Source organism: Schistocerca serialis, chromosome 3, assembly GCF_023864345.2.
Source record: "Schistocerca serialis cubense isolate TAMUIC-IGC-003099 chromosome 3, iqSchSeri2.2, whole genome shotgun sequence".
Classification (NCBI taxonomy): domain Eukaryota; kingdom Metazoa; phylum Arthropoda; class Insecta; order Orthoptera; family Acrididae; genus Schistocerca; species Schistocerca serialis.
Genome location: NC_064640.1, coordinates 89275916 through 89300310, shown reverse-complemented (window position 1 = coordinate 89300310; position 24395 = coordinate 89275916). Strand labels below are relative to the sequence as shown.

General features: G+C 42.4%; 1 protein-coding gene across 1 annotated transcript in view; it reads left to right on the top strand.

Moving 5' to 3' along the window:
- The window catches only part of LOC126470696 (thrombospondin type-1 domain-containing protein 1-like), a gene marked incomplete at both ends in the record, with an annotated part of 365133 nt that overhangs the window by 15768 nt on the left and 324970 nt on the right, over window positions 1–24395 (top strand). The window lies entirely within an intron of this gene.

The following is a 24395-nucleotide window of genomic DNA, read 5'->3' as shown; positions in this document are numbered from 1 at the left end:
TGTACGTGTCCTGTGAATATGGAAGTTCTATCTATAGTCGTTCAAAATGTTCTGTTTTTATCTGAACATGAGTGTACATAATAATACAGTTGCTGCACGATTAAGTGTCCTGAAAAAATAGGCGTTGACACGCTGATGATCCAGTGAACGTGTTGTCTCTTTCCCCACAAAAGATGGAGGCACCCTAGGTAGTGCGATCTCAGGCACTGGAATCGTTGAAAGAAAACGTTTGGTACTTAGAAAATTATCTACGAGCCTTTTAGAGATTGTAGAGAGATAATTGATCGGCGAATTTCACCAACACTAATGAATACGTAGTTTGCATTCATCTTACCCGTTGTTTAAGGAATCGTCAATAGTGCGAGTGTAATATCAGAGCAGCAAAATTTTAGAACTTTAGTTACTGAAAGGAATCACTGTACCTTGACACTTTGTAACGATGTCGAGATCGTATGATTATGTATACGATTTAGACCACATTGAAATATACATACACATCTTCAGAAAAACAGAACACCTTGAACGACAACAGGTAGGACGTTCATATTCACAGGGCACGTACATTAGTATGTTCTGCAGAAATGATAAGCATTTGAAACATGTCGGCCCTCGGGTTCAGGGTCAACATTGATATCTCGGTGGAACACCATCTACCGCTAAAATGTGTCTGCGGCTCTCGTTGTCGGTATAAACCGAAGGAAGTGGATCAGTGTGCCCGCATCTCGTGGTCGTGCGGCAGCGTTCTCGCTTCCCACGCCCGGGTTCCCGGGTTCGATTCCCGGCGGGGTCAGGGATTTTCTCTGCCTCGTGATGGCTGGGTGTTGTGTGCTGTCTTTAGGTTAGTTAGGTTTAAGTGGTTCTAAGTTCTAGGGGACTGATGACCATAGATGTTAAGTCCCATAGTGCTCAGAGCCGTTTTGAAGTGGATCAGTGTGACTGTAGAAGACGTTCAGGATGCCTTGCAGACGTTTGCGCGAACCGTACCGGTGAGTTTGGATGAAAATGGTTCAAACGGCTAATATCCGTATCGTAGATTTGAGGTGTCTGTTGACTGCTCGGAGCTCGGGACGTAACTGTCTCTCCGTGGGCGGAGCGCCGCCTTAAGCACACGCCTGCGAAAGGATACATGCGTGGTATCACGTGACAGTGCATACGTAAAATCTCTCTAAGTATCTTTGGTGTCACCCTCTAAATTTCTGTTAGTAAGGTGAATTGACCAGCACAAGAAACACACATCAAAAAAAGTTTTGCATGTTAGGTTCCGAGAGTTCCGGAACCTGTACAGAAAATTAGAATAGGGATCAACATAAATATCATTTCCGCCCTTTCTAATGCTCATGAAATCCACACATTCGATGTTGTATCACCATACAGCGAGACCTTCAGAGGTAGTGGTCCAGATTACTGTACACTCTATCCTGAAGGAAGTCATTCACAAGATGTGCACGATGGGGGCGCGAATTGTCGTCCATGAAGACGAATTCCTCACCAATATGCTGCTGATATGGTTACACTAACGGTCGGAGGATGGAATTCACGTATCGTACAGCCGTTACGACGCCATCCAAGACCACCACCGGCGTACGTCGGCCCCAGATAATGGCACCCCAAAACAGCAGGAAACCTCCAGCTTGCTGCACTTGCTGGACAGTATGTCTAAGGCGTTCAACACGGTTGCCTCCAAACACGTCTCCGACGATTGTCTGGTTGAAGGCATATGCGACACTCATTCACTCACCGGTGAAGAGAACGTGATGCCAGTCCTGAGTGGTCCATTCGGCATGTTGTTGGGCACATTTTTACCGCGCTGCATGGTGTCGTGGTTGCAAAGATGGACCTCGCCATGGGTGTCGTGAGTGAAGTTGCGCATCAAGCAGCCTATTGCTCACAGTTTGAATCGTAACACGATGTCCTGTGGTTGCACGAAAAGCATTACTCAACATGGTGACGTTGCTGTCAGGGTTCCTCCGAGCCATAATCCGTAGGTAGTGGTCACCCAAAGCAGTAGTAACCCTTGGGCGGCCTGAGCGAGGCATGACATCGACAGTTCCTGTCTCTCTGTATCTCTTCCATGTACGAACAACATCGCTTTGGTTCACTCCGAGATACCGGGACAAATGTCTCGCTCAGGGCCCTTCCTTGCACAAGGCAACAATGTGGACGCGATCGAAACGCGGTATTGACCGTTTAAGCATGGTTGACCTACGGACAACACGAGCCGAGTACCTACTTATGGTGGAATGACTGGGACTATTCGGCTGTCGGACCCCTCCGTCTAATAGGCGCTATTCATGCACGGTTGTTTACATCTTTGGGCGGGTTTAGTGACATCTCTGAACAGTCAAGGGGACTGTGTCTGTGATACAATATCCACAGTCAATGTCTATTTTCAGGAGTTCTGGGAACTGGTGTGATGAAAACTTTTTCTGATGTGTGTATTTACAAGTATTCCAGCGAGGTACTGATCTGAAATTCATATATTCAAAACTGGGTGGATGAAATCGCCGCCTGCGCATTGATGAGCCGAACTTTATTACCACCTGTTCAAGAGCGTGTTTCTCCATATTTGGAAAGCAGTACAGCAGCGATTCTGCATGTCATAGACTCGACAAATCGAGTTTTCCTGAAGTATGTGGCACCATATGCTAACGAACAACCTACGCAGTATCCTTCAGTTATGGACCAGTGGTTTGTGGATCCTTAATAATCGCCAGATAGTGGCCCAAATGTATTCCATCGTGTGACTTTTATGGCCAAAATATTATCACGAATTCACTGTCATGCTCCTCAAACCGCTGCAGCACGATTGTCACACTCGAACATGTACAGTGACCCTGATGTAAGACCTCGTGAAAGACATCTAGCGTCAAGGGATGCGGCGGTCAACACTAATGTTCACATAGCCTATAGTTGTCATGGTACTTTCTGTTAGTACCACAGTTCTCAAGTGAATGTCCCCCATAGCATAATACCGCCCCTCCCGGCCTGCGTCCGTGGCACGGTACATGTTTCGAGCAATCTTTCGCCTGGAGGATGGTATATCTGGACACGAACATTGACCTGGTGTAACAAGAAACGTGACTTGTCAGACCACGCGACGCATTTCCATTTATCCACGGTCCAATCCCACTTTGCCCATGGCCACTGCAATCGTAAGAGATGATGTCGTTGGGTCAGCATGCCAAAACGAATGGATTGTGTGCTGTAGATCTCCATGCTCAATAAATATGCGCTCAGCGTTGTGGTCCGAAACACTTGTATTTGCATCAGAACTGTACTCTGTTCTGAGATCTGCCACAATCGCCGCCTATTCTGCTTCACAGAGGGGGCAAGCCTGACCTCCTAGTTTTGATGCATGGACGTACAACACGTGTCGTCTGCTCTTGGTTTCGCCGTCCTTCAGGCACTTTCCTTATACGCTCACTAAAGTGCCGTCGAAAAGCCGATTCCGAGATGCCCGTTCCCAGATGGCGGTTCTTAATATCGGAACCTTTCGTCGCTTATGTTCTACCCTCTCTAGAGGAGTGAGACTCGCTGAAGTGAGACATACCCTTTGCAAAAACAACTGTTTAGAACAAGAACTAAGCTAAATACAACCTCTGAGTATAATGTTTACGAAATTTGAGAACAACAATGGTTGGTTGGTTGTTTGGGGAAGGAGACCAGACAGCGTGGTCATCGGTCTCATCGAATTAGGGAAGGATGGGGAAGGAAGTCGGCCGTGCCCTTTCAGAGGAACCATCCTGGCATTTGCCTGGAGTGATTTAGGGAAATCACGGAAAACCTAAATCAGGATGGCTGGACGCGGGATTGAACCGTCGTCCTCCCGAATGCGAGTCCAGTGTCTAACCACTGCGCCACCTCGCTCGGTGAACAACAATGTATTGAGGAGCAGGGAAGATTAATGTCGTCACAGTCCAACGAGGCTGGTAACTCGTACGCATTCTCCGAAAGAGCAGCAGTTTCTGTGACGACACAGTCCAATGAGGCTGAGAGCTCGTAGGCAGCATGCCGGTAACGACGGTCCCGTAAGGCGATCAACACGCGGGCAGTCACAACAGATACTGCGAAGCGGTGGCCTCGGAGCGGCTGGCAGAAGCGCAGCGTCGGACGTGGCTCAGGGTGAGGGCGCACGGCACTTTGCGGGCAGCAAAGAGGCAGCAGGAGGCGGTATCCGTAGCGTAGATTTGAGGCGTCTGTTGATTGCTCGGAGCTCGGGACGTAACTGTCTCTCCGTGGGCGGAGCGCCGCCTTAAGCACACGCCTGCGAAAGGATACATGCGTGGTATCACGTGACAGTGCATACGTAAAATAGTTTAATTAAATTTGCTACACCACGAAGATGACGTGCTACAGACGCGAAATTTAACCGATAGGAAGAAGATGCTGTGATATGCAAATGATTAGCTTTTCAGAGCATTCACGCAAGGTTGGCGCCGGTGGCGACATCTACAACGTGCTGACATGAGGAAAGTTTCCAACCGATTTCTCATACACAAACAGCAGTTGACCGGCGTTGCCTGGTGAAACGTTGTTGTGATGCCTCGTGTAAGGAGGAGAAATGCGTACCATCACGTTTCCGACTTTGATAAAGGTCGGATTGTAGCCTATCGCGATTGCGGTTTATCGTATCGCGACATTGCTGCTCGCGTTGGTCGAGATCAAATGACTGTTAGCAGAATATGGCATCTGTGGGTTCAGGAGAGTAATACGGACCGCCGTGCTGGTTCCCAACGGCCTCGTATCACTAGCAGTCGAGATGACAGGCATCTTATCCGCATGGCTGTAACGGATCGTGCAGCCACGTCTCGATCCCTGGGTCAACAGGTGGGGACGTTTGCAAGACAACAACCATCTACACGAACAGTTCGATGACGTTTCCAGCAGCATGGACTATAAGCTCGGAGACCATGGCTGCGGTTACCCTTGACGCTGCATCACAGACAGGAGCGTCTGCGATGGTGTACTCAACGACGAACCTGGTTGGACGAATGGCAAAACGTAATTTTTTCGGATGAATCCAGGTTCTGTTTACAGCATCATGATGGTCGTGTTTGGCGAAATGGGAGTGAACGCACATTGGATGCGTGTATTCGTCATCATCATACTGGCGTATCACCCGGTGTGATGGTATGGGGTGCCATTGGTTACACGTCTCGGTCACCACTTGTTCACATTGACGGCACTTTGAACAGTGGACATTACATTACAGATGTGTTACGACTCGTGGCTCTACCCTTTATTCGATTCCTGCGAAACCCTACATTTCAGCAGGATAATGCACGACCGCATGTTGAAGGTCCTGTACGGGCCTTTCTGGATACAGAAAATGTTCGACTGCTGCCCTCGCCAGCACATTCTCCAGATCTCTCACCAACTGAAAACGTCTGGTCAATGGTGGCCGAGCAACTGGCTCGTCACAATACACCAGTCACTACTCTTGATGAACTGTGGTATCGTGTTCAAGCTGCGTGGGCAGCTGTCCCTGTACACGCTATCCAAGCTCTGTTTGACTCAATGCCCAGGCGTATCAAGGCCGTTATTACGGCCAGAGGTGGTTGTTCTGGGTACTGATTCTCAGGATCTATGCACCCAAATTGCGTGAAAATGTAATCACATGTCAGTTCTAGTATAATATATTTGTCCAATCAATACCCGTTTATCATCTGCATTTCTTCTTGGTGTAGCAATTTTAATGGCCAGTGGTGTACTTTTATTACTGCGTCAAGTGGCCACAACGCCATCAGGTGGCATTCAGTCTCACTGTGGACTGTGATCACAATGTTCTCTTTCATCACTGTAAGCACCCCCACAGGTTATGCATCAATACACTGCCTAAATGCCATCTTCTCCAGCGTTCTGTACCGGCCCCAAAATACCATTACACGGCCATTCCCACATTACAACTTCTTTACCACCCATTTAGAGGACTGAAATCGATGCACAAAATCTAAACTACACTGCTTGACAATAAAAGTTGATCACCCGGTATACATGGTCGGATGTCAATGTAGCTTCGTACACATTCACGCAAGTTGCAGCAATATGAAATATTAGAGTTGCAATTCTATGTGCCTGGTAGAACGTCCACCAGAGTGCATTGGTGTTTTTCGTGTGTAATGTTGTTACCAGGCCTGATAGCGTACGTAAGGGGCGTGAACGCCGTCAGATGTTGAGCGAACACTGTCATGGGCGCGGACTACACAATCACGCCTCCCTCCTCAATCCAAATTTCCTTTCGCGCCTCAGTCCACTCGGCATTCCCGCTTAAATTGAACAAGGTAGTCCGAACACTTGTGCAAAGTCACTGTAGCAGGATGGAGTAGTGGTTAGCCATCTGCCTAGTGTGCAGGAGACCCGGGTTTGAATCCTGGCCTTCGTACAAATTTTTATTCGTCGTTTCAGTCTGCATGTATACATTTTACTGGGTTACTACTGATGATCAAACCTGGACAGGTTTAGAGAGCTGTGACTTTATTTTCTAATCTACCTCTTTATTTTTGTGTAATAAATGCTTCGATTTACCACACCACAGTAACACCAGTAAAAAGTCGAAAAGCCCAATATTATTTCAATATGGTATTGCTAATAATCATTGCAATCAGTCAAATTATTAAATAACCATTGTTATCAAGACCGACGAATATCATGTGTAACAAATGCATAAATTGTGGATTTCAGGGTGGCAGATGTAAAACTAAGATGCAATGGAGGCGTAATACAGAAACTCAATTCGCTTAAGCAGTCGATAGCTTACAAAATACAATCGTACGACAGTCTGTTTTATTATTCGCCCATACTCCCACACATCCGTACTGCAGGCCCCTCGCGCCTGATTTCTGCGGCCAAGTACGGTAAAGTATCTGAACTGCCGAAAATTTTGTGAACTATATTTGCATCACTGACTTACAAAAATTCGTTTAAGGACTGGCTTACCAGTCACGTTGGTAACTTTGATTCGAAACTAGAGATCATTCGCATTGGAATACGGAACAAGTGAACAGCACATTTCTCTACAAGTGATTAAAAACCAACATTTGCTTATAAAATATAAATAATGAAATAGGAATTATTATTTGTCGGAAATAAATTTTATACCTTAAGTACTATCCCACAACATACATAAAGGCAAGTCCACTTTCACATCCTACTTCCACCTATCACCAGCAAATGGCTTCACTGAAAAATTTATATTTGTCTATAAATAATTAAAAACCAACATTTGCTTGTAAAATATAAATAACGAACTAGGATTTCGTGTTTGTTGAACATTAATGTTACCTTAAATACGTTCCCTGAAACCCAGATAACACGAAATAATACCAAATTCAGTTACATACCACAGTTCCTTCTGTCACCAGCAGATAGCTGCACTGAAATATCGACCTTAGTTCGATCTCTGTACCACACCAATGGATGGCTTCACAGTTAAAAATCGTCCTTAGGTCGTTGGTTGTACCATGAGTGAGTAGTACTCATTTTTACCAACAGATGGCTCTACAGCAAAAAAAAAAAGAAAAAACACAACATAGTCGTAAATCAATTATTTTCCGCAACTAAGATATTGCATTGTTCTAAAATGACTGTAAAATCTGTAAGCAGTGCAAAAAATGCAATGTTTACACGGCGTATCGATGACGTTAACATATGAAAAAACGCCGTAAGAATTAAATCATTTAATGAGGTGTCACAATATTGCAATTAAAAAGCAACAGAGTTGTAAATTAATTATTCTCTGCATTCAAGTTGCTGAAAAAATTCTGAAATATCTGCAAAATACGTAAGTAGCGCAAAAAATGCGATGTTCTGTAGCAAGTCAAAGCGAAGTTCGATTTTTAGAGAACTATTTCGTACCGCCATCAATATACTGATGCACAGTTAAAAAACTTGTAACGGCGCTGATGACCACGCGTTGAGCACCCCACAAACCAACATCATCATCATGATCATTATCATCACATTTAAAAAACACAACAGTCGGAAATTAATTATTTCTCTGTTGCTAATACGACGAAAAAGTTCTAAAGTGTCTACTTCATAAATGCAAAAAAGTGCAATATTTACATAGCTATGTTGAGGGTAATACACAAAAGCCGCTGTTTGATGTCACAAAATTGAAAAAAGTCTGCAATGTAAAAGAAAACGCGAGTTAATTTCCTCATATACATGTATTTGCTAAACTAGTACCAAAAATTCTAAAGTATGTATGCCAGTGGTAGGTTTCAATGCTTAATAACAGTTAACATTTTAGGAATTAGGCTTAAATTCTATGAGGTAAAACTATGCATACCAGGCCTATACCTGCAGAAAAATAAGTGTTAGCTGAGTAGACAAATAGACAGACTGAATGTAACCAGTTAGACCTACTCTTAACACATCCTCAAATAAAATATTTCTGACGCAGTGCAAAAAGTACGACGTTTACATTGCTGGTTGAGGTTAATATATGAAATAAACGCTGTAGCACTCAAATCAATGGGAGTAACATTACATACATCTGAAACGTAAAAGGAAGTGTGAGTTGATTCCCACATATACACATATTCCTCAAATTGGTGTCCCCAAAATACTAAAGCATGTACCACAATAATAGATTTGAACGCCTAAGAACAACTGACATTTTAGAATTTAGGCCTAATAACTGCAGAAAAGTACTTGTTAGCTAAGTAGGCAAATAGAAAGACTGAATGTAACTAATTCAGCCCACTAACAACACATCCTCAAAGTATATACTTCCACATTTTAAAATAGTTCTCAAGCACCATTTTAGGAGGATCAAAGATAATACTACATGTTATTCACTGCAAAAAGAAATAAACAGTGGTATTGATTGCCACTTATTTCTATTATTACAAATGACACATGCCAACTAAGAGCTATGTAAGTAACAGCTGTCTGCAGTCAGAAAGTTCCCTAAAAGCTTTATAGACTGTAAATGTTCGATATTATTACTCACAACATTCTAAAAATGTGTCATCAGCGCGAAAAGGGCGATGCTCACGTGGATAAATACGAAAAGTGTACATTCAATCTGTACAGATGCATTTCCGGAAACTATGGCCCATAAAAATAAAACCTGTAACCAACTGCACCACCACAAACACACATACGATTGTCTTATTAGGAAAGGCAGGAAACAATAAGGCGACTTTATTACCAAAAATATCACTTAAAGAACAGAAGACCATGTAGCATACAGCTTGTAAACACATGACCAAAGACAGTAACAGTGAGAGATGTGACATATCCGAAGACAAAGTTAGGCCGGTTCTAGGCGCTTCAGTCTAGGAACCGCGCTGCTGCTACGATAGCAGGTTCGAATCCTGCCTCGGGCATGGATGTGTATGATGTCCTTAGGTTAGGTAAGTTTAAGTAGTTCTGAGTCTAGGGGACTGATGACCTCAGATAATAAGTCCCATAGTGCTTAGAGCCATTTGAACTATTTGACAATGTCAGAATCGATAACTCAGAAAAATGACTTAACAGATAATGTGAGATGTTTTACACTTTGCAAGCACAGCTTGGATACTGCCACATCTAAATTTTCTGTATAACGCGTTAAAATATATGTTTATCGTAATATAAACAAAATCGCTACGAAAATTCGATTTCGTATGCCTTGCGCACAAAAAAGAGCCATCATAGTACGCCCAGCGCCTAACACAAGACATTGTATGACCGCCCACCATTGCTATAAATGCTAAACAAATTCCACAACACATATTATAGTACTACTATTCACTATAACGTACAGATATGTAAACGCAGATGTGGAAGTCGTCGTGTTCTATACATTAGTGGTTCACGGCCAGGAATGACGTTAGAGATTCTACCAACCCACGACACTGCGACAGTTGAAATACACGCTTATCATTATGTCCTCAACCACATTGTTCTCATCCACTTCCATTAAGCAAAGCTTAAAAAAATGACTCTAAATATTACAAGTTATGGTACCTCAACATTGCAGTGTGTCAACATAACAGTGCCAGTTTGCAAGGACGAAGATATCGACGTCGTAATACAGGGTGTATCGATAAGAATCATCCGATTTGGCACGCGTATATTTCTGAAACTAATAAACATATAATGAATTTTTTCTATGAACGGGAAACTCAAAAATTTTTTTTCATTCCTTTTCATAGGTGTTGAATGTGCCCCTTTTCAGACGCACGGCATATGTCAATGCGGTATTCAGATTGTTCTTACACCGCAGCACGCATGTCTTGAGTTACAGCTTCCATAGCTGCTGTTACACGATGTCTCAGTTCATTCATTTTTATTGGTAACGGAAGCACATAAACAGGGTATTTTATAAACCCCCACAATAAATAATCACATACAGTTGTAACGCTACCACCGATCACCTTTAACGGCAATTGATACAAACGCTCTACCTCTGCGAGGAATTTTTAAGTAGTTGTGACCGCGAGACAACCTAATGGAAATAGAGCAGTCAAACTGGGATTAGTTTCCAAAATACTCCCGCAGAGTATAAACAGTAGTAAACTGTGGGTCAGGAACAGACGTTCTCCCAGCGCAAAAGCAAGTTGTAACACTATATATTAAAACAGGTCACCAGCGTAATTAGGCATTCTTGTGTCAAGTATAATGATAAAGTAGTAGGCACACACACTAAACTCTTTCCTTATGTCTGTTCACGCTACGACACAGTAACCTAACCTTGCAGATAAATGTGCTACTAATTAGTAATTCAAATGGCTCTGAGCACTCTAGGACTTAACATCTGAGGTCACCAGTCCCCTAGAACTTAGAACTACTTAAACCTTACTAACCTAAGGACATCACACACATCCATGCCCGAGGCAGGATTCGAACCTGCGACCGTAGCGGTCGCGCGGTTCCAGACAAAAGCGCCTAGAACCGCTCGGCTGCAGCGGCCGGAACTAGTAATTCACATAAGAAAATGGCCAATGAGATAGTAAACAGCAACATATGCCTCCCAACGACACGTATCTTTAATGAGCTAGGTGCAACAGTTTATAAAATCAAATACCAACTGACATGAAACTATTAACGATACTGAACAGGGAAAAGCTTGAAATGATTCTGAATTTAAATCAGGGGATCTACTAATGATCGTAATCTATAACTTCATTGCCTAATATAGGGTTTCTATTCCTGTGCATTAACCAGCCTGCATTAGAGTAGATAACACAACAAACAGTTCTTTATTAAACTCGGTCTGAAGCAACTAAACAGAATGCGAATCTAAATACGCTGGCTCTGAGGGAGCCTTTGCATTGCTTCATTAAATAACTAGGCTGGTGCATGAAGGCCCTTAAAACTTCATGGTTTGAAGAACCATCTACATCTAAATGATTACTCTGCTATTCACAATTAAGTGCCTGGCAGAGGGTTCAATGAACCACCTTCAAGCTGTCTCTTTTTCTGTGCAAGCCCTGATTTCTCTTATTTTATTGTGATGATCATTTCTCTCTATGTAGGTGGGTGCCAACAGAATGTTTTCGCAATCGGAGGAGAAAACTGGTGATTGAAATTTCATGAGAATATCCCGTCACAACGAAAAACGCCTGTTTTAATGATTGCCACTCCAATTCACGTATCATGCCTGTGGCACCATCTCCCCTATTTCGCGATAATACAAAACGAGCCGCCCTTCTTTGAACTTCATCAATATCATCCGTCAGTCCCACCTGGTACGGATCCCACACCGCACAGCATTATCCCAGAATAGGTCGGACAAGTGTAGCGTAAGCAGTCTCGTTAGTAGATCTGTTGCATCTTCTAAGTGTTCTGCCAATAAATCGCAGTCTTTGATTTGCTGTACCCACAACATTATCTATGTGATTGTTCCAATTTAGGGTATTTGTAATTGTAATTCCTAAGTATGTAGTTGAATTTACAGCCTTCAGATTTGTGTGACTTATCGCGTAATCGAAATTTAGCGAATTTCTTTTAGTTCTCATGTGAATAACTTCACACCTTTCTTTATTCAGGATCAATTGTCACTTCTCGCACCAGACAGATATCTTACCTAAATCATTTTGCAATTCATTTTGGTCATCTGATGACTTTACAAGACAGTAAATGACAGCATCACCTGCAAATATCCCAAGAGGACTACTCAGATAGTCTGCATGTCGTTAATATAGATCAGGAACAAGAGAGGGTCTATAACACTTCCTTGGGGAACGCCGGATATTACTTCTGTTGTACTCGATGATTTTCCGTCTGTTACTACGAACTGTGACCTTTCTGACAGGAAATCACGAATCCAGTCGCACAACTGAGACGATACTCCGTAGATACACAGTTTGGTTAGAAGACGCTTGTGAGGAACGGTGTCGAAAGCCTTCTGAAAATCTAAAAGTATGGAGTCAGTTTGACAGCCCCTGTCGATAGCACTCATTACTTCATGAGTATAAAGAGCTAGTTGTGTTCCGCAAGAACGATATTTCCTGAATCCGGGCTGACTATGTGCCAGTAAATCTTTTCTCCAGGGTACTTCATAATGTTCGAATACAGTATATGTTCCAAAACCCTACTGCAAATCGACGTTAGTGATATGGTCGGATTACTCCCATTTCCATTTTTGGGTATTGGTGTGACTTGAGTAACTTTCCAGTCTTTAGGTACGGATCTTTCTGTGAGCGAGCGGTTGTATATAATTGCTAAATATGGAACTATTCCAGCTGCGTGCTCTGAAAGGAAGCTGATTGGTAGACCATCTGGACCGGAAGCTTTGCCTTTATTAAGTGATTTAAGCTGCTTTGCTCAATCGAGGATATCTACTTCTTTGTTTCTCATCTTCGCAGTTCTTGATTGGAATTCGGTAATATTTACTTCGTCTTCTTTGGTGAAGGAGTTTCGGAAAACCGTGTTTAATAACTCTACTTTGATGGCACTGGCATCAGTGACTTCACCGTTGTTATCCCGCAGTGAAGGTATTGATTGCGTCTTGCCACTGGTGTGCTTTATATATGACCAGAATCTCTTTGGGGTTTCTGCCAGATTCCGAGACAGAGTTTCGTTATAAAAATTATTAAAAGCATCTCGCATTGAAGCACGCTCTATATTTCTAACTTCTGCAAAACTTTGCCAATCTTCGGGATTTTACCTTCTTTTAAATTTGGCATGCTTTTTTCGTTGCTTCTGCAACAGCGGTCTGACCCGTTTTGTGTACCATGGGGGATCAGTACCATTACTTATTAATTAATATGGTATATTAATATCTCAAATTCCGTTTATACTATCTCTTTGAAATCATACCACAGTTTTTCTGCGCTAACGTGATCAGATCGGAAGGAGTGGATACTGTCTCTTAACAACGCGTTAAGAACATTTTTATCAGTTTTTTTTTAAATAGATATACTTTGTGTTTCTTTTTTATGGTTGTGGGTGTTACGGTATTCAGCCTAGCAGCAACTGCCTTGTGGTCGCTAATCTCTGTATTCGTCATGATATTCCTTATTTGTCCAGGATTATTTGTTACTAAGAGGTCATGTATGCATTCGCAACCATTTACGCTTCGAGTAGGCTCATGAACTAATTGTTCAATATAATTTTCTGAGAAAGCATTCAGTACAATTTCGGATGACGTTTTATGTCTGACGCCGGCTTTAAACGTATAATTTTTCCGGCATATCGAGGGTAGATTGAAGTCACCACCGACTGTAATTGTGTGACTGGGGTACCTATTTGAAATGAGACTCAAGTTTTCTTTGAACTGTTCAGCAACTATATGTTCTGAGTCTGGGGGTCGGTAAGACGATCCAATTAATAGTTTATTCTGATTGTCAAGTATAATCTCTGTTGTTGTTGTTGTGGTCTCCAGTCCTGAGACTGGTTTGATGCAGCTCTCCATGCTACTCTATCCTGTGCAAGCCTCTTCATCTCCCAGTACCTACTGCAGCCTACATCCTTATGACTCTACTTAGTGTATTCATCTCTTTGTCTCCCTCTACGATTTTTACCCTCCACGCTGCCCTCCTCTACCCAAACTATTTTGCAGGAACTATCTACTTCAATTTCACCACAAGGCAAACTACTTCTGGCAGCAATAACCACTCCACCACCAACTGTATTTAATTGATCCTGTTTGAACACTGTTAGATCGTTTGAAAAAATTTCGGCTGAACTTATTTCGGCCTTAGCCAGCTTTCTGTACCTATAACTATTTGAGTTTCAGTGCTTTCTATTAAAATTCAAGTTCAGATATTTTCTCATAATAAATTAGGACACTCGGAATAAAATTCATTTGGATAGAAATACTGTTCAGGTTTGTGATTTGAGATACTCACGGGTGTAAGATAGAGTTTTTAGTAACACCACGATTATTATTAAAATCAAGCAAATATCACAAATGCTTGGTCCATTTACAGAGTGCCAAATACAAAACCATTTAGTGGAAGGCTGGTGGCACTGGTGGCGCAATTTGCAGTGGCCAGTAAGCTGGTGGCGATGCAGTCATGGCAGCACTGTTGGCCTCGCCCTATTACTGATCTTCTTGGCGCCGAAATAATATTTTTATAGGGCCAAAAACCATGCCATGATAATGGTATCACGAAATGCAGAATCCGAGGCCCATAAATACTGCCCTTAGGCTCTTATGGCCTCAAAACTCCAGGAATATGAGCCACAATTATCCTTTACTGCTATCGAGATGTTAACCACAGTGCTGCTCAGCCCAGACTCCTTCCTCGTTACATAGGACGAGCTGCCACTCGCGCGGCAACCACACCTTTTCCACTCCGCCAGAGGCTACTTCCGTAGCTGCGGGGCTTCCTTACATATTTTACATTCAACCCTCCGTTCCCTAATTATGGTCCAATTCATTTATAGTACATTACATAACAATCATTTCAGTAGTTATTTAAATTCACAAGCATAATTTAAATAACATCGTTTAAAAATTCACATAACTGAAACATGTATACATAGTCAAAGAATTTCCATGACAGATACAACATTATACAGAAGCAATACTACCAACTGACACAGAACTATCGATACAGATACAAAATAGGTCAAAAATGGGTGTTACACAGTAAGGTTCTGTGACCTTGGAGGCCAGTAACGTATAGGCTGAATCATTTGGTCCAGTGCAACCGATCCATCGTTCAGTAATCCTTTGATTTAGAAATTCCCGCACTTCTAGATGTCAGTGTGACGGTGCCTCATCCTGCTGGTAACTGAAGTCGTTCGAATCAGCCTCCATCTGTGGGAAAAGAAAGTTCTCAGGCTATGTGCTTCCTGTAACAGTGTTCTCCTCATAGAAAACTGGACCATACACCTTTTCCCGTGAAACTGCACAAAACACATTAAATTTTGGAAAGTCCCCCTCATGTTGTACAACTTCATGTGATTGTTCCGTTCCCCATATTCTCACATTATGACAGTTCACCTTTCCATTTAAATGGAACGTTGCCTTGTGACTAAACACTAAGCAAGGAATTAAACTGTCATCCTACATCTTGCCAAGAACGAAATTACGGAACTCCATACGTTTTGTTCGTCACCTTCACAAAGAGCTTGCAGTAGCTGAATTTTGTATGGTTTCATGTGTAAAGGTCGACGCAACGCACTCCAGATGAACATCGGTAGCATGTTGAGTTGTCCACCTGCATGGCGAACGGATTTCTGCGGACCCCTTGTGAAACTATGGCGGATGCGCGCTTCGACGTCCGTGTCAGACACTCGGGAACTGCCCGGCGATTTGCCTATACACAAAGAACTTGTTTCTCTGAATTGTTCATGCCATCGTCTAATTCGCTGTGCTGTAGGAAGATCCACACTATACGAAAGTCACGATGAACAGATATTACTGACCCACACTGCACAGAGCATAGAACACAAAAGATGCCCTGACACGTTTTACTAGAACTGGAGTGGGCGCACACTGCTGCTGCCTAGCGGGAAGCATGTAAAACTCAGGAGTTTGCTCTTTCCAGCAGTACGATGTTCACGCACATATCTCAAACAATGTAACAGATATGATTAATACACCCTGTATATGGAAATCAGAGACGAAATGATGTGATTACAGCAGCAATAGTGGGGAAGCATTACCAATAATTGTCAAAGTGACTATAACAGAGTTGTTCAAAAGAAACGTACAAGTCATTATGCAAATACCTAAACAGTCTTGCACAGAGAGCATTCTGTAGTGGTCTCCAGCCAGGTAGTACCACACTGAGTCACATATCTGGTCACTTTATGAAACCTATAAGGTGGTTGGTGGTTACCAATAGTGTTGTCCACTCATGAGCCTGTGATTTGGCACACGTGTTATATAAGTTTTACCCTGAAACTGGAGGTCAGGTAGGTTCAACAGTTAACCCTAACTGTCTTATCATACAGTATAACCATAGGCAAATGATATATATATATATATATATATATATATATATATATATATATATATATATATATATACCTTCAAATCAGTGTTACCAACGTGACTGTGAGCCAGTTCTTAAACGACGTTTTGGAAGTCAGTAATGCAAATATAGTTCTCAAATTTTTCTGCAGTATTTCAGATACTTTTGCATATTTGGTTGCTGATTGAGGACACACAGTGTGTGGGAGCGTGGGAGAATGGGAGTGTGGTAGCCCTGAGAGCGCGGGAGCGCTGGAACGGGGGAGCGTGGGAGTGTGGTGGCGGCGGTTCACAGGACGCATGGAGTGGGGGAGGTGGGCAGTGTGGGGGATGCTTCATCCAAAATTTGCAGAAGAGTGTGAGAATGGGGAGGGGGTGGAGGGGTCCCATCCTCCCCCTGCTCTCCTCACCCCAACCCCTCCCTTCCCTCCCTCCTTTCCCTCCCCTTCTTGACCTCAGCACACTACATGATATCATGATTCCTGGAACGAATTGGAGATAACAAAGTGGTGATGATGATGTCAGCAAAATACGACATGAGCAGTTGTCTCAGCTGAAATATGACACCACAGATTTTGACTACTGCTGCACAGTATATTTATACTCTCATGAAGTTTGTTGTGAATGATACACTGCAGTTGAAAAGGAGCAATGATGCACAGTCGCGGACAAAACGAGCGAGACCCCTCGCCTTTTTGTTATGCTGATCCGCACGGCTTTAAAGTCTGCTACACAGCATAACAGGCAAGGCGACGAAGTGCTACCAACATACTACGCACAGGCGTGAAATTGACAAACTATCTGAACTGATTTAGACTGTTTTCAATAATTTTCAAGACTATATTAATGCTGATTAGTGTGTTAAACACAACACGTAAATATAAGACAGAACTGAAAGAAGAAACGCTAACTGGTATGAACTGTACCAATAAAAATGAATTTCAACTTATCGAGATAACATAACTGTTTTAGTAAGACAAAGAACCCGAGATCGTTACGAATTAGCAAATCACATAAACGGCCGTATCTTTATATTGCGTTGACATAGAAGCTCACTTTTTCACACCACCAAGGGACCGGTTACCGCAAGAAGTGCGATACATTTCCGCTTATTATGTGTACCCGTTCTCGAGGTAAACGGGTTTTAAGGGTTGGGTAGACCGATAAACGGTCAAGAAAATGAGACTAGTAGGGTTCCGTTTTTACCGGTTTAGGTGAAGAAATCCTAACAACGAAAACAGCTACGACAGCTACTGAAGATGAGGGCCGCATAAATAACACCCTCTACTCTTTATTCGAAATGTTCTAGTTGCAGTCGATACATCAGCATATTAATCGTGGCTACGCTTTCGATCCAAATCACGTTTACAGGAATGCAAATAGAATCCATTTGCCTATACACGTGGTAATTCACATCCCAGTATTAATGCCACCGCGTTTTAGAAGTGCGAACATTCCCATTGCTAGCTAGCTTTAGAAACACTTCGGCTAATGAACGTTTTCTGGCTGTGGCGAGTCTAGTGGAGAATTCGAAACAGTGTAGAATACGTTTGGCAGCTATGTAGCCATTTATTTCCTGGGGTGGTGCAGAATTATCCTACTAAATTTACTCTCTAATAACAGTATTTTGTTATTTCGATAAACATCCCGAATGATTGTCACATAAGCGGTGACATAAAGGTAGATAATTCATGTTTTTGAGTCCAGAAAGCTCTATGCAACAGAAACTGCAGATCATTTTGCCATTTCCATTGCGAAATTGCCGGCTTATTCATGTCTGGGGTAATAATAGAGGGCTGGGTTGTCTGCTAGCGTAGTGAAAGGAAGGTCTGGTTTGTTTTCGGTTCTAATCTCGATGGAGGCAGGTAGAATATCAGTAAAGGAATTTTAAGAAATTCTCGCGCCCCCAATACGTTTTATCGCTACCTTTATTCTGTACTGGCGCCCTGTGGATGTCAATATGACACTCTTGTAGAATTTCATACATGTTACTGCCTACTTTTTCCGCTTCTGTCAATAATGGAATTGACTGAAGTGTGGAACTGAATGATTTTTAACTGAATTTCGTTATGAATCTTCACGCATTGCTAAATATGCACACTTTCATGGTAGGTCAGCAACGGTAATCCAGTATGACTGGTCTGAACGTTGACACAGACCGTTTCGCGACCGAGTGCGGATAAAAGTTTGCTAATTCGAAACGATCTGGGGTTCTTTGTCTTACTAAAACAGTTATGTTATCTCGATAAGTTGAAATTCGTTTTTATTGGTACAGTTCATACCAATTAGCGTTTCTTCTTTCAGTTCTGTCTTATATTTACGTGTTGTGTTTAACACACGAATCAGCATTAATATAGTCTTAAAAATTATTGAAAACAGTCTAAAAAAGTTCAGATAGTTAGTCAGTTTCAGGCCTGTGCGTAGTATGTTGGTAGCACTTCGTCGCCTTGCCTGTTATGCTGTGTAGCAGACTTTAAAGCTGTGCGGATCAGCATAACGAAAAGGCGAGGGGTCTCGCTCGTTTTGTCCACGACTGTGATGATGATGATGATGATGTTTGGTTTGTGGGGCGCTCAACTGCGTGGTTATCAGCGCCCGTACAAGTATCCAATCTTTGCTCAGTCCAATTTCGCCACTTTCCTGGATGATGATGAAATGATGAGGACAACACAAACACCCAGTCATCTCGAGGCAGGTAAAAATCCCTGACCCCGCTGGGAATCGAACCCGGGACCCCGTGCTCGGGAAGCGAGAACGCTACCGCGAGACCACGAGCGGCGGACTTTTGTCCACGACTGTACATGATTACAACACCAGAAGCAAAAAATGACTTTCACTGCTTCACAATGCGGATGTCGTTAGCACAAAAAGCGGTGCACAGTGCTACATCCAAAATTTTTGATCACCCAGTGATATAAAATATCTGACAGACAGCAATGTAAAATTTGGAAACAAAGCGACAAAGTTTCTCTTTGACATGTCTATTTTGTAGAAGAATTCTTATTATTGTAGTGTGCGAAAGATGATGCGTTGGAATTATTAACTCACATTTTTTTTGTCTTAAAAATACACTTGTCAATCATCAGCATGACGTGAATATAAAATTGCTCTTTCCACATCATTACGATTTATCGCGTAAATTAATCGTGGAACATGAACCTAAATAGCTCAGTAAAATGCAATGGCATTTCTGATCATCAAAGGACTATACATTTGAAGAACGTAAGTTACTGAGCATTTCCAAATTTTCTACTTAAATTTCAAAATAATGTTCTTGATTGTCAGCGACACGTTATCGTTATAAATTAATCTCATCATGGTATATTGCTTTTTGCAGCAAACAAAACAGCAACTGTATTGAGTTATAGGGGGGAAGACTTTTTAAGAGACCGTTAGGCACAGAAATGATGACTAATGAACTTCAGTGATGTTCAAAAGTCTCAGATTGTATCGACAGAAAGCCAGGAAAGGACAGCAACAGTTATACCACTCAATAAATCCCGTTCATATATCCTACATTTAATCCTCTTCCTTGTAATGAATGAAAGACACGAAAGCGGCAACGCCAACTGCCTGCCTGGACGCCGATGTCAGAGAATGAGTAACTGCCTCGCCACTCCGTATCGACAGCATGGGCCAGCGAGTAACATCGAAGGCAATTTGTCGTGGTTGCCATAACAACCAAAAGTGCGTCCTCTGCGACGCCAAAAGGGTAGGATCGGCGAGAAAGCGCTGGCCTTTGTTTTATAACTTTATCTTCCCTGCGTTCGAAGCTATAAACTCTATATTCAGGCTTGTTAGATTCCTTATTACCAGTAGCGTATACATTTTTCATCTACTTCGTCAGCGTCATTTAAGAAAATAAGAGGTAACGAGAAAAGTTTTCCATTAAAATAACTTTATAAGCAAGAACTGATTTAATGGCTTCCTGTCTCGTGTTTCGCAATGAAGTCAACTTCGCAACGCATTATTCCTCTCAAAACATTATTCCACCTCAGCAAAGTCTTAGAGTTCTGATCCTTAGCTCTTTCTTTCATTTGAAAGTATGAAAACATAAAAGAAAACTGTCGAACGTATCCAGAATGTAAAATGATGGCATTAGAAAGATATCAGGCATTGTAATCCGTAAAGTTATGTAAAATAAATTTTATTAAATTTTCCGATCTGAGGCGATATGTAGCCACATGACGTAATTGGTACACTCAGCAAGAACATAGAATGTAAGTGGAATGTACAGAACGCAAGATAAATTAATGCGTCTTGCAGCTGATGATAGCAGCATGCTATCGAAATCCGCCACGCCATTTTGTGAAATAAATGTAAAAAAATGCCTCAAGCAGAAAAGTGTCAATGTTCATTTTGCAAATTTTCTGATACAGTCACAATCTTAACAAAAGGTTCAAATGGCTTTGAGCGCTATGGGACTTAACATCTGAGGTCATTAGTCCCCTAGAACGTAGAACTACTTAAACATAAGGACATCACATACAACAATGCCCGAGGCAAGATTCGAACCTGCGACCGTAGCGGTCGCGCGGTTCCAGATTGAAGCGGCTAGAACCGGCCACAAACCTATCAGAATTTCATTTCAGTATTAATAAAATTAAAAATATTCGTTAGTAAGTTTGGTATAACTCGTACTTTCATGTGATAAAGGAACTGAGACCGTAGTTCTAGTTATTCACTCACGCAAGGTTCAATGTTTTTTTTTTTTCAAGGTCATAAGCTGACACTCTACGGTCTTCGAATATAGAAGTTAGGAAGGAAGGATGCTTGGGTTTTAGCGTCTCATCAACGAGTAGGTCATCAAAGACTGAGTACCAACTCGGATGTGACCAAAATGGAGTAAGTAATCGGACGTATCCTTTCCAACGGATCATTCTTAGAATGTGACTCAATCGATGTACGAAAACCACAGGGAATCTAAATCAGAATGGCTCGACGAGAGTTTGTACTCCGTTCCTCTCTAATGTGAGTACCATCCCTTCATTCCTGCTCCATCTCGATCGATTTAGTGAAGACAAGATGTAAAACGCAATTTAAGAGTAGTTTATGATTGTTGCACTATACTGATAGGCAGGAGGCGAAGTTTTCGACTTGACTGGAGACAGCTGCACAAATCAAAAAAACTTTTTAACGGAATTACACTAGTGTCGCATAATACAGGGAGCAACGCAATAAAAGGATCACTTTTTCGGAACCACATAATTGCCTTCCATTGCGACGTAGAAGTTTGAAATTCGGCTCATAGGTGCCCTCTTCTGTAATGCTTCAAAAGCGTGGCGCCCTGCTACGTCACTCTTAGGCCCGATGACGTTTCAAACAACAAGATACGGACACAAGTGAAAAAATGTCACAGTTCAGAAGGTCATGTGACGTGTAAGGTGACTTAATGATGTCACAGAATTTCACCATAATTCTGCCCCACGAAACCGTGTACGTGTCACACGATGGTAACGTTGTCACAATCCCTCTTACCCACATTTCACCCCTTCTTTAGACGCCTCTAAAATGTAGGTTAGAGCAGTGACGCCCATCGTTGAGATCACGTTGTTTTCTCATGGGTGGCGGAGGAAAATATTTCAGACACTCCGCTGCTCAGAATTGACGCGAAAAAGGCCTCATGGGTGGCATAAAGGGCGTAGATGAAGCCACTCCTTCCCTTGAGGCGTTGATCCCCATACATTTCACAGTCGAAAGCGGCGGTTCGCAGTGTGATGAGCAACTGGAATAATTCAGGTGAAGTTGGGTGCCAATGTGACTTCATTATCCCGTTTTACACATCAGTGAGCTTCTGAGCTCTGGCCTGTTTTTCGCATGTGTCGACACATTTCTGTCTGAAGTGTCGTCAAGCCGGAGGGGATGTGGCGCGCCACACTGTTGCACCATTAAGACAGAGGAAGACTGCACTGTGGTTCCTTCTCTAGATTGTCGCACAGATGACAAAATGGTAGATATCGAAATAGATGACAGAGGGATAGAAAAAAAAAATTAAAATCGCTCAAAAGACAAAAGGCCGCTGGATCTGATAGGATACCAGTTCGATTTTACACAGAATACGCGAAGGAACTTGCCCCTCTTCTGGCAGCGGTGTACCGTAGGTCTCTAGAAGAGCGTAGCTTTCCAAAAGATTGGAAAAGGGCACAGGTCATCCCCGTTTTCAAGAAGAGACGTCGAACTGATGTGCAGAATTATAGACCTATATCTCTAACGTCGATCAGTTGTAGAATTTTGGAACACGTATTATGTTCGAGTATAACGACTTTTCTGGAGACTAGAAATCTACTCTGCAGGAATCAGTATGGGTTTCGAAAAAGACGATCGTGTGAAACCCAGCTCGCTATATTCGTCCACGAGACTCAGAGGGCCATAGACACGGGTTCCCAGGTAGATGCTGCGTTACTTGACTTCCACAAGGCACTTGATACAGTTCCCCACAGTCGTTTAATGAACAAAGTATGAGCATACGGACTATCAGACAAATTGTGTGACTGGATTGAAGGGTTCCTTGATAACAGAACGCAGCATGTTATTCTCAATGGAGAGAAGTCTTCCGAAGTAAGAGTGATTTCAGGTGTGCCGCAAGGGAGTGTCGTAGGAACGTTGCTATTCACAATATATATAAATGACCTTGTGGATAACATCGGAAGTTCACTGAGGCTTTTTGTCGGTGATACTGTAGTATATCGAGAGGTTGTAACAATGGAAAATTGTACTGAAATGCAGGAGGATCTGCAGCGAATTGACACATGGTGCAGGGAATGGCAATTGAATCTCAATGTAGACAAGTGTAATGTGCTGCGAATACATATAAAGAAAGATCCTTTATCATTTAGCTACATTATAGCAGGTCAGCAACTGGAAGCAGTTAATTCCATAAATTATCTGGGAGTAGGCATTAGGAGTGATTTGAAATGGACTGACCATATAAAATTAATCGTCGGTAAAGCAGAGGCCAGACTGAGATTCATTGGAAGAATCCTAAGGCAATGCAGTCCGAAAACATAGGAAGTAGGTTACAGTACACTTGTTCGCCCACTGCTTGAATACTGCACACCGGTGTGGGATCCGTACGAGATAGGGTTGATAGAAGAGCTAGAGAAGATCCAACGGAGAGCAGCGCGCTTCGTTACAGGATCTTTTAGTAATCGCGAAAGCGTTACAGAGATTATAGATAAACTCCAGTGGAAGACTCTGCAAGAGAGACGCTCAGTAGCTCGGTAGGGGCTTTTGTTGAAGTTTAGAGAACATACCTTCACCCTGGAGTCAAGCAGTATTTTACTCCCTCCTACGTATATCTCGCGAAGAGACCAAGAGGATAAAATCAGAGAGATTAGAGCCCACACAGAGGCATATCGACAATCTTTCTTTCCACGAACAATACGAGACTGGAATAGAAGGGAGAACCGATAGAGATACTCTAGGTACCCCCCCCCCCCCCCACACACACACACACACCGTCAGGTGGCTTGCGGAGTGTGGATATAGATGTAGATGTAGAAGGTTGTAGGCGGCTTTGTGCCAAATTTCAGACTTCTACGTCGTATTGGGAGACAGTTACGGGGCTTCGAGAAAGAGATCCTTTAATTACGTTGCGCAGTGTAGAATGAAAGCATGGCTGCCCTCGAGTTCTTAGTGGCATTGTCACAAATATATATTTCTTATTTGTTGTTATTATTTCCCCTCCCCCCACACAGACCAGGCGGATGTTGGGCTGTAAGCGTTACTATCACCCTCTTCAGCCAAAGGGGAAACAGAACACGATAAAAGCAGAAACCGATAAAAATGAATTGAAAACTGAGATGGGGTGATTTGAAAATTTGAAACAATGAATTTAATAGAGATTTTATATAAAATAAACTTGATTTTTCCTGTTGTTAATTTTAAGACAGGAATGCTAAAAGGGACATCGATAACAATAAAAATACGTTTAAAACACTAGACATGAAATTGTGGTCTTGACAATAAGTGCTACACTGTCAGTAAGAGGTGAATGACCTGTTAGAGGAAAATAGAATGTCGTTTGATAGAA